Here is an 11,353-nt window from a genome sequence, read left to right on the forward strand (position 1 = left end):
TATATTTATGAGCCTCATACAATTGTCCCTGGGCATCCTTGATTCTAAAGATTTTGTTGGTGTGCCTGTGAGTTGTTCAAGGAAATGTAACTAGGTTCGGTCTTCATAAATGTAATTTTGATATTTGTACTTATTCAAGAAAATAAATATTATTTTTATAATATATGTCAATGAGTTTCTTTCTCATTAAAATAGGTCTAGCACATGTTAAGTGCTATAGGTGAGTCAAGGTCAAAAGAAAATGTGTAGGACCCTTAAAGGGCATGTTACACGAATACAATTGTATAAGAGTCAAAGGAATACCTCCAAGTAAATTCCAAGTCCTCTCCATGCAGAAACATCCTCCATATGAAGCAAAATGATGGAAAAAATTCATGTTGGCCTAAAGAAGGGACATTCCTCTATATATAGAGGTTGTCCAAGAAGCATCTTTGAAATCAGCGAGGATCTCAAGAAGGATCTCGTTTGGTGAACAAAAGAATAAGTCTACTTGAGAAGGCTCACTCAAGGAAAGTCTATCTCTAGACAAGCAACAGAGAAGGAGGACAAAGTGTTGGGGAGAAAAGTGTCCGAAGCAGGAAGTCTATCTATCGGGAACAAAGTGCAGAATAGAGGAAGAACTTGACTTGTGCTTGGAGGACATCCTAGTCAACAGTCTAGGGTTTGGCATTGATCAATAAGATGCTTCAATAAGATAAACTTACCAAAGGGTTTTCCTCTCTAAGAGAGAGAGGTTTTGTCCCTGGCAAAGAGACAACATCCATGTTCTTGTATTTATGTTTTTGATAGCAATTTGATGAAACATACACACTAATAAGAAGATGAAGATAATTGTCAAAGTGTTTCAGAAATTGTTATCAAGTCAAGAACAATCCTAATACATCATTTCCCTTGATTCTTCAACATGAGCTATGGTTGATCTATGGAAGAACTTTGTTTTTTCCCCTTACTGTAGCCATAAGATATTGGATTTTGTGTCCATAATATTTCTTCTTGCAAGCATCTATTTTCCAATTTCTTCATTAATTCGAGTTCCTCTACACTATCATCTATGCTATCTATTTACACTATCTAATTCTACCGATACAAAAAGTGATGACATGGCCATGGCAATCCTAAGTCATAGCATACTCAAAGTGAAAATTCAAAAAAATAATCTCTGCTATCTATTTACATTATCTAATTCTACTAATACAAAAAGTGATGACAATGCCATGGCAATCCTAAGTCATACTGCAACAACGACCGTTGCTTGTTTTCGTTTCCTCGTCTTTCCCAATGCAACCCATATCAAGCGGTGTCCCCAGCCACGCAGCACCTGCTCTGGGCTTCCTATCCTCAACAACTTTAGAGCCCACAAAGTTGCGATAAATCCTAGTGAGTACCTCTGTAAATGCATCCTCCACGTTCACAGCATCCTTGGCCGAAGTCTCTATGAAGCACAGGCCTTCTCTCTCCGCCAAATCCCTGCCTTCTTTGGTGGAGACGCATCTGGAATGTTGGAGGTCGGTCTTGTTGCCCACCAGCATTATCACCAATGAAGAATCGGTTTTATCCCTCAGATCCTTCAGCCATCTCTCTGCGTTCTCAAAGCTCAGCCGGCTGCTTATATCGTACACCACTAATGCTCCCGCTGATCCTCTGTAGTATGAAGTTGTTATAGCACGAAATCTGATCACAATATAAGCAGATCATTTAAAAAAATAAAACTGGATGAGTTCGCAAAATAATCATCATCAAATTTATCGAATTCTGTTAATTCTCTACGTACCTTTCTTGACCGGCAGTGTCCCAAAGCTGAGCCTTGATGATTTGACCATCGATCTCCTTGGTGCGGGTGGCGAATTCTACTGCAACCGTTGGCTTCGTATTCTGTGGGAAGATACCATCGGCGATTCTGGATAATAAGCTCGTTTTTCCTGCACCACTGTCCCCTAGGAGCACAACCTTGAATAGCCAGTCATACTCTGCATCAACTGTGTACGCCATTGCTTTCAAGCTTCTACGCGCTGGTTATTCGTACGTCTTCGATGAAGAGAACTTTCCTACTAAGAAACCTTTGAACATGGGAGCATATGTATGTATATGCGAGCCAAGAGATTTATTGAAGGCATTCCAAGGTCGGCCGGCTACTACAAAATAGTGGTTGTTAAGCATGGTGTGCGGGTGGTTCATTACTAAAGTCTTTATTTTGATAGTTAATAAGAATATTTAAAATTTATTTTATTTTTATAATATTTAATAAGTTTAATGGTTAAGATTATGTATTAGATTTGGTAGTCAAATAATTATGTGGAGGTGGGTCCCTTGTCCCACAAACAAAAGAGTATCATACACCAATTTGGTGTTGGCTTGGCTGTGACTTTAAAATTAGATAATAATAATAATGGCTTATTTTATTTTCGGAATTTTAATTTAATTATCAATATTTTGTTTAGTAAACAATAGAGATTTCACTTATGTAATATTTTAAAATATTTTTAATAATATGATTTATTTTTAAAATAGTTTTTGTCATTAATAATATTGATTATTTTAAATAAAGTATAATTTAGTTGATTCTTATGATTTTTTTAATTTTAATAACTTGAGATGTATGATGAAGTAAGTGTTTTGATGGTTATTAAGGATTGATTCCCATAGGCATTACTTAGGCATTTAATTGATATGGTTGCACTAATTTAATGGATGTTTTTTCATCTTCTTGAATAATATATTTAATAAATTTGTTGGTATATAAGTGTCTTATTTAGGGAGATTTACATATCATATGTTGGTATGGAATTAGGGAGATTTACATATCAACTTAAAAATGACATTCCAAACTAGTGGTTGGTTAGACAAAGGAAAAACATCATTAATCCCCTACATGGGAGATGGTCCATTAAAGGGTTATGAGATATTTATGCCGTAAGGCGTTTCCATGTGAAAAGAACTTCCCTCTGGCCTTCGTGTAATCATTACAGCTCGTTAGATTTTATGTTAGACGATGGATGGATTTTCAACCATTAGATCATAGTTTAAGGTGGTTGAAAAATCATTAAAAACTGTTGGAAGGTATTTAGTTTCCAAAACAGTGATCAAGACACGCTATTTGCAGTACGATCATCCCATTGAGCAAGAAAAGCTTGCTACCCTGGAGCCCATGACAAAAGTCTCCACATTCACCCACAGAGTCCCTGGGTAGAGCTTTGTTAGAAGAATTGCATCTCAATCTGAAACTAGAAATCATGAGCAGATTGGAGGCGCTCTGGGTTAAGATTCCCCACTTGGTGCGCAGACAGGACGTGGTGCCCAAGATGTCGGGGATCATCTCGAATGAACATGGTGCCAAGGATCATCTCGAATGAAATGTTGGAAATTTAGCCAACTGATGAAGCCCATGCTTACCTGCTCCCTTGGACATATACCCATGTTGAAGTGGAACTCCAATTGGACCATCCATTGTAATGAATTCATTTATTGCATGGGTTCGAGAGCCCGTCTGCCCCGTTCCGACTAAATGCCAAGCGAGATGTGGCGTTGGTGAACCAAGCCTTTGACATGTTGAGGCCAAAGTTAATGGTGTCGGGAAACTGGTACCAAGTGGAGGGCATGGGCCACGTCCTTAACTCGTATGGAAGATGGGTACAACCTAAACGAACGAGATCCCGAGGATGTTCCATCTCCCATCTCCTGACCATGTACTCCAAGAGTCTCTCGTTTTGGAGTTTCCAATAGAAATGGTGGAGGTTAATGTGTGAAAGTTCTACCTTCTTGAGCACATCAACATATATTTCTAAAGAAAATCTTTTAAATAAGAAGATTTCTGTTACTACCTGTATATATAAAGATTTCTTTTACTAAGAAAATTTATGTAATTTACATCTGTATAGTATTTATGTGACTAATGTAGCCTAAAATAATGTTATAAATTTTATGAAAATTTATTTTACTACTTGTAAATATGAATATTTCTTTTACTATTTTTTTTTTCACATAATAAGAAAATTGATGTAATTTACATTGTATGGTATTTATGTGACTAATGTTGCCCAAAATGTTGTTATAAATTTTTTATTCTAGTGAAAGAAGGCAAAAGAAAATCACATCTGTATAATTCATTATATTCTTAATATAAAATTAGCAAATCTTGTAAATAAGAAGATTTCTTTTACTACTTGTAATATGAAGACTTATTTTACTACTAGTAAATATGAATATTTCTTTTATTAATATAAAATTAATATGTAATATGAAGATTTATTTTACTACTTGTAAATATGAATATTTCTTTTACCACGTTTTTTTATTTTTATTTTATTTTCAGAGAATAAGAAAATTTATGTAATTTGAATTTTACATCTTTATGTGACTAATGTATCCCAAAATGATGTTATAAATTTTTTATTCCAGTAAAAGAAAGCAAAAGAAAATAAGATTTATTTTACTACTTGTAAGTAATTTAAATTTTACATCTTTATGTGACTAATGTAGCCCAAAATGATGTATAAAAGAAGTAATTACCAACTCATGTGTGGCCATCATGGAAGGGAATTTTAGTTGTTTATCCTTGAATGCTAAATTCCTTATTGTTTTCTCTAGGTTGAGTTGAAAAAATAATTAGTATTTTGATTTTCATGCATTCTTCTCATTAGACTATTTTTTTTAATATCTGTAGAACCCAAAAGTAATTGAGAACTCAGAAGGGGCCCATCTATTATAGTTGTGAATCAAAAGGGAGAAAGTAATTGAGAACTCAGAAGGGGCCCATCTATTGTAGTTGTGAATCAAAAGGGAGAGATACTTGCAAGTATTCCTTCCAAGCATAAGTTGTGACAAATCCCACAAATACTATTTTTGGGAGTAAGTGTTTGATGGGAAGGTGTCTCATTTAATATTGTTAAAGGAACTAATGTTGATGCTTAGGTAGAAATAAATGAGAAAAAATACTCTCCCAGTCAAATAGGTGCATTTTTGCATTTTTGTTGACCAAGATGAGGAAGGCATTTGATTTAATATTTTTAAAGAAACTAATATTTTTTTAAAGAAACTAATGTTGATGTTTGGGTAGAAATAAATGGGCAATGATGAGGAAGGCGTTTGATTTAATATTTTTAAAGAAACTAATGTATTGTTAAAGAAACTAATGTTGATGTTTGGGTAGAAATAAATGGGCAATGAAAGAAACGAAAGACTCTTGAATGCAATCATTACTATGCCTGCCTATTTTAATTATGCTTAACACCAAGCAATGAAAGATGTTGGTAAAATTGCAGGATTGGATGTAAAAGGAATCATCACCCTCAATGTTGTGAGTTATCCATAGTCATCCCTACATGACTTGTAATATGCTTGCTTTCCTTATGCTTTCAATAATGTTATATGTTATTGGTTTTCAAGTCGTGGAAATCTGGGATCAAGAGAATATCCTTGAGGTGACACTATGTTCATTGTGCATTGCCTAGTAGCCCATTAACTCATGTAGGTGGATTATTTCCATCTCCCCCTCCACATTTGCAATTGGAGATGTAAACTCAAATTTGCACAAATGAGAGACCACTCTTGTTAAGTACATCCACAGTACGCTAACTAGTTGATACATATATGTTTGTTGTGTTCCAAAGATATAAGATACCAATTCTAATCTAGTACTATGTTTAGTAGATACATATATGTTTGTTGCGTTCCAAAGATATAAGATACCAATTCTAATCTAGTACTATGTTTTGTGAAAATATATGGCTCGGGGGAGAGAACCTCCCTTTAACTAGTTGATACATATATGTTTGTTGTGTTCCAAAGATATAAGATACCAATTCTAATCTAGTACTATGTTTTGTGAAAATATATGGCTCGGGGGAGAGAATCTCCCTTTTATGCCTTACGGCGTTTCCTTTGCAATATCTGGTGAAATTTCTAGTTTACACCATACAAGTTTGAACATTTTCACTAATAAATAAAGCTACTACTACCAAGAAAACATAAACCATACTTTTACAAACACACTTCAGGGTGAAAAAATGTGATTGGAAAAATATCATTATGAGCCTTCTTCAATGAGGGTTTCCTACTCTAGATTGAGACCCACCCTCCCCATAAGGGGTTAACATTAATTAGGGAAAAGTCTAGCACACAAATTCATATGGGGTAGTATATAATTCTTAAAAGAAACAAAAGAAGAAAATTATTTCTTAGTATAAAGGAGTCAAGGGATATTTTTAATATATTAAAAACATGAAATTATTGATGGTATAGAATATGGTATCCTGGGTGATTGATTAGGGTATGGGGAGGAGAGGAATTGGGGGTGGTGCAGGGCCTTTGAATTACTATAGCCAAAATTTTTAATTACAGTTTGGCATACACACAATACACTTATCCTAAATCAGTGATTACCCATTGTCTTCCGTACTCCTATTGTCATTTCTGAAAATCAATGTGACTACTTGGAAATCATTCTTGGTAGCTATCATTTATGATGAAAATCCTGAACTCTTTGAAAGGGTAACCTTAATTATTACCTACCCATTGTCAAATTTCATTTAACTAATATTCTATACCAAAGTGTTTGTATTGATCAAGTATCTCCCTATAATATTCTTTGAGCAATTTTGAGTAGTAACAGTTTCTAAAACAACAATGGGAGGAGAGATAGTCTCTCATGAACCAGACTCCATTGATGCATTGCTACACCATCCATAAGCCCTAGAAATATTTGGGAATGCAGGGTAGTTAGTCTACTTTGAGAAATGACATGGTTTTGGTGAATAGATTGTTATGGAATTCACACAGGCTCTATAGGAACAACATTAAGAGGTTAGAGGATTCAAAATTGTTGTTATAGAGGACATAATTGCTAGGGTGATAGATTTACCTCAAATAAGAGCTCGTTGGTTTTCTACGAAAATAACAGTTCCAACATCGAGGAAAGGAAGTAAGGAGAAAGGGGAGAGTTATTGATAAAGCATCCCTTCCTCACCCTTGGGATGATGTGGATTTATTTATTCATAAGTTCATTATTTGTGAGGGATGTTTTGGGATAGTATTTAATTATTGGCACATATTTAGAATGGACAGCTAAACCAGTTTCCATATTATTTACTAAAATATTTAAAACATATGGCAGAGGTGGTGCATATGGAAAAACATCCAAAGACATACTTAGCCAACCATGCGCTCACCAAATTAATCATAATTGATTCACTAGAATACAAGGGAAGCACATGGACTAGTTTATTGGTAAATTCACATCCATAATCCACTAAAACAGAGGAAAGTGAAAGCGAAGAACAAGAGGTAAGAGTTAAAATAATACTAGAAGATAGAGAAATTACACCTCCCACACAAAGTAGAGCAGTTACACTTCCTAGACAAAGAAGAGTGGTTACACCTCCTAGACTCCGTCACAAAAACTGTAAGAGATGGAGTTCCATAAGAATGTTTGTTGGTAGATCCGCTAAAGGAAAAAGAACATGTACTAAAGAACATGTTGATATATCTAGTGGATAATCTAAGGATAGTTATTATGGACGCCCTATTGAGGAATAAGGGGACTTAGGCAAAGACTGTTGAAATAAGGGCACCTGGAATAGTGTCAGTTGAAGTAGGGGTTCCTAAAAAAAATTCCTAGTCTACTTTGAGAAATGACATGGTTTTGGTGAATAGATTGTTATGGAATTCACACAGGCTCTATAGGAACAACATTAAGAGATTAGAGGATTCAAAATTGTTGTTATAGAGAACATAATTGCTAGGGTGATAGATTTACCTCAAACAAGAGCTCGTTTGTTTTCTACGAAAATAACAGTTCCAACATCGAGGAAAGGAAGTAAGGAGAAAGGGGAGAGTTATTGATAAAGCATCCCTTCCTCACCCTTGGGATGATGTGGATTTATTTATTCATAAGTTCATTATTTGTGAGGGATGTTTTGGGATAGTATTTAATTATTGGAACATATTTAGAATGGACAGCTAAACCAGTTTCCATATTATTTACTAAAATATTTACAACATATGGCAGAGGTGGTGCATATGGAAAAACATCCAAAGACCTGCTTAGCCAACCATGCGCTCACCAAATTAATCATAATTGATTCACTAGAATACAAGGGAAGCACATGGACTAGTTTATTGGTAAATTCACATCCATAATCCACTAAAACAGAGGAAAGTGAAAGCGAAGAACAAGAGGTAAGAGTTAAAATAATACTAGAAGATAGAGAAATTACACCTCCCACACAAAGTAGAGCAGTTACACTTCCTAGACAAAGAAGAGTGGTTACACCTCCTAGACCCCATCACAAAAACCGTAAGAGATGGAGTTCCATAAGAATGTTTGTTGGTAGATCCGCTAAAGGAAAAAGAACATGTACTAAAGAACATGTTGATATATCTAGTGGATAATCTAAGGATAGTTATTATGGATGCCCTATTGAGGAATAAGGGGACTTAGGCAAAGACTGTTGAAATAAGGGCACCTGGAATAGTGTCAGTTGAAGTAGGGGTTCCTAAAAAAAATTCCTAAGGAATCTAAGGAAGTATCTAAAAAAAATACTCTTGTACAAATTGTGGTAAAAAAAAGGAAATTAAAGAAGGCAGAAAGTGAATAACATGAGGTAAGCATTGAAACAACACCAGAAGATAGAGCACTTACACCTCCTAGAAAAAGTAGAGCATATACACTTCCTAGAAAAATAAGAGTAATTACACCTTCTAGACCTCGTTGCAGAAACATTAAGAGATAGAGTTCCATAAGAATGTACGTTGGTACATCCATTGAAGGAAAAAGAGAATGCACTAAAGAACTTGTGGATATATCCAGTGGGCAGTATGAGGATAGTTATTATGGATTCCCTATTGAGGAAGAAGATCTTGAGGAAAAGACTGTTGAGATAGGGGCACCTGGAACCACGGAGGCTTCACTAATGAAGCAAAAACATATCACTTGCGTTCACCTTGAGGGATAAAAAACGAGGAAAATCTAAAATAACATATCGACCATATAATAGGGGATAAAAGGGTTTTTTTATTATATATTATAATATATATATGATAGGGTATTTTTTATTCCATTTTTTTTCCAAGTAGAGGCAAAAAATAGGCGTGGGATGGAAGAAAGCCAACAATTGGCACATGCAGAAAGCCAAAAATACAACTAAGATATCAGTCATCTATACATTACCTAGACATTGTCCTTGATCTTAACTTCATGCTAAATCCCACTAGCATGTGATGTCCCATTTATAGCTTTGCATCTTGACTGTCAAAAATCTAGTGCACATTATTAATCCTATACAGTGCATCCCATTTCTCTATAATTTTATTAACCACAAGGAAAGAGGGTATACAAGATATTGTAATTTGAAAGCTAACATTGTCGTATTAGAAATCCAATGAAAATTTTTGTGGGATGAATTCAACTGGATGCAAATAAGGATAATCCATAAAACAGACCCAAATAAAGGTGCACGTGCAGCCCATCAGATCTGAATCTATCCAATCTTGATAGTCTAAGGCTGTAATTTAGTAACTCCAATCAACCTTTCCACCCCTAGATTTTAGATGAATAGTTAAATGTAACACTAAATCTAAAGAAAATATATTCATATACAACACCAACATAAGATTTGTAGCATAATGACTCCTTTTGGTTTTTCATATCAGTCTCTAGATGCTAAACATTTAGTGCATTAATCCATGAATAAGATAAAATTTCAGCTACAAGTATTTTATAAACTAAATTAATTACATAATATGGTGGTTGGGGCATGGGAAATAGTCTCAACAATGTTTAGTTATGATCATGTATAGTTTCAATACCAATCATGCCTATTATATCACTCATATTTTTCTCTTGGATGAAGTTGTATAACAAAATTACATTAAGTACTGGATGATATGTCGGGCTTTTCATATGGGATTCTATGGTGCATCTTGTCTATTTTCAAGTCAACGGGTTAGAAGATTTAATTACCTACTATCTTGTAGGCTCCCTTCATACTGTATCAATGCACTAATACCTAATTATGCTAGTAATTTCTTGGGCATCACCTGATAATGCAAAATTCTAGTGAATCACTCCTTGAAACAATTGAGATATTTGCATCAAGACTTGCTACCAAAAGTATCTAGCAATAAAACGGTTCCAAAAATAAATAAAACAGTCTCAAAAATATGCTTCAATGTCTCCAATTCACTTCATTAGGCACAAGGTAACCATTATTCCTATACTATACCTAGGGGGGATAGTATGGGGTACAGAGGGAGGTACCCAAGGGAATAATGTAATAATGGGATGGGCCATAGTAATAAATAAGGTGGTTAACCCGTATCATGTAAGGGACCACAAGTAGTTAGCAATAATGTAATAAGCCGATGGTATTAGATAGATGGTATTGAGGTAACCATGTTAATAATCCATGGTATTGTATGTATGAGGCCTATATAGAGGCTAGAGACTCCCCATACAATATTCCTTGACATCTCTCAATGGGGAGTCTCCAGCTTCTATATAGGCCTCATACATACAATACCATGGGTCATTACCATGGTTCCCTCAATACCACTTTTCTAATACCATGGGCTTATTACATTATTGAAAACTACTTGTGGTCCCTTACATGATACGGGTTAACCACCTTATTTATTACTATGGCCCATCCCATTATTACATTATTCCCTTGGGTGCTTCCCTCTGTACCCCATACTGTCCCCCTAGGTATACTACAATTCCACTATGCACTAACAATGGTTTCGTTAGTAGATCTAGGTAAGTGACCAACCAAGCAAAAGACCCTTAGTTTGTATGAAAGTCAAAATTGACCAAACACTATGTAGCCTGCATATCCCTATATTCTATAGATTATAAGATATCCATCTAGAATTAGGAACTAGAACCAATTACTATTGTTGGTGCAACAAGGAGTGGAGCTTCTTCAAATCATAACTCCAAATTCGCTTACTAGAAATCCAACATCACTATATCCATGTCGAGTCATGTATTTGACTATTAATATTATATAAGTCTTTAGAGCGGTTCATATGTTGAATATGTCATAAAGTCTCTTTATTTGAGAAGGGAAGAGACTCTTGCCTCTTACTAACTTCTACACTCTTCCCATGATTTATCCCCAACATCCCCTAAATTCTTCCAACGAGAAATTATTTTTCTTTGCTTTCCTTCCAACTTAATACCATAGTAATTTGGGAATGAATAGACCATGTACTTACTAGAACCAAAGGAAGCCTAGCTAAGTTATAGTTTTACCAATCTAGAAGCTAAGTACTAAGGTAAGCCCCAACCACATATTCTCCTTAGAGGTTCTACTATATCAATTTGGCATTAGATTTTTAAAGCCCCACACATGCTATA

General features: G+C 34.9%; 1 pseudogene; it reads right to left on the bottom strand.

Moving 5' to 3' along the window:
- Nucleotides 1-1,223: 1,223 nt before the first annotated feature.
- LOC149160239 (ras-related protein RABA1e pseudogene) lies at nt 1,224-1,989 on the bottom strand (annotated as a pseudogene).
- Between the last annotated feature and the right edge of the window lie 9,364 nt (nt 1,990-11,353).

The sequence above is a fragment of the Pinus tabuliformis genome, chromosome 5_2 (genome assembly GCF_031772625.1).
Source record: "Pinus tabuliformis cultivar Carrire ecotype Pingquan chromosome 5_2, CPIR1, whole genome shotgun sequence".
Lineage (NCBI taxonomy): Eukaryota > Viridiplantae > Streptophyta > Pinopsida > Pinales > Pinaceae > Pinus > Pinus tabuliformis.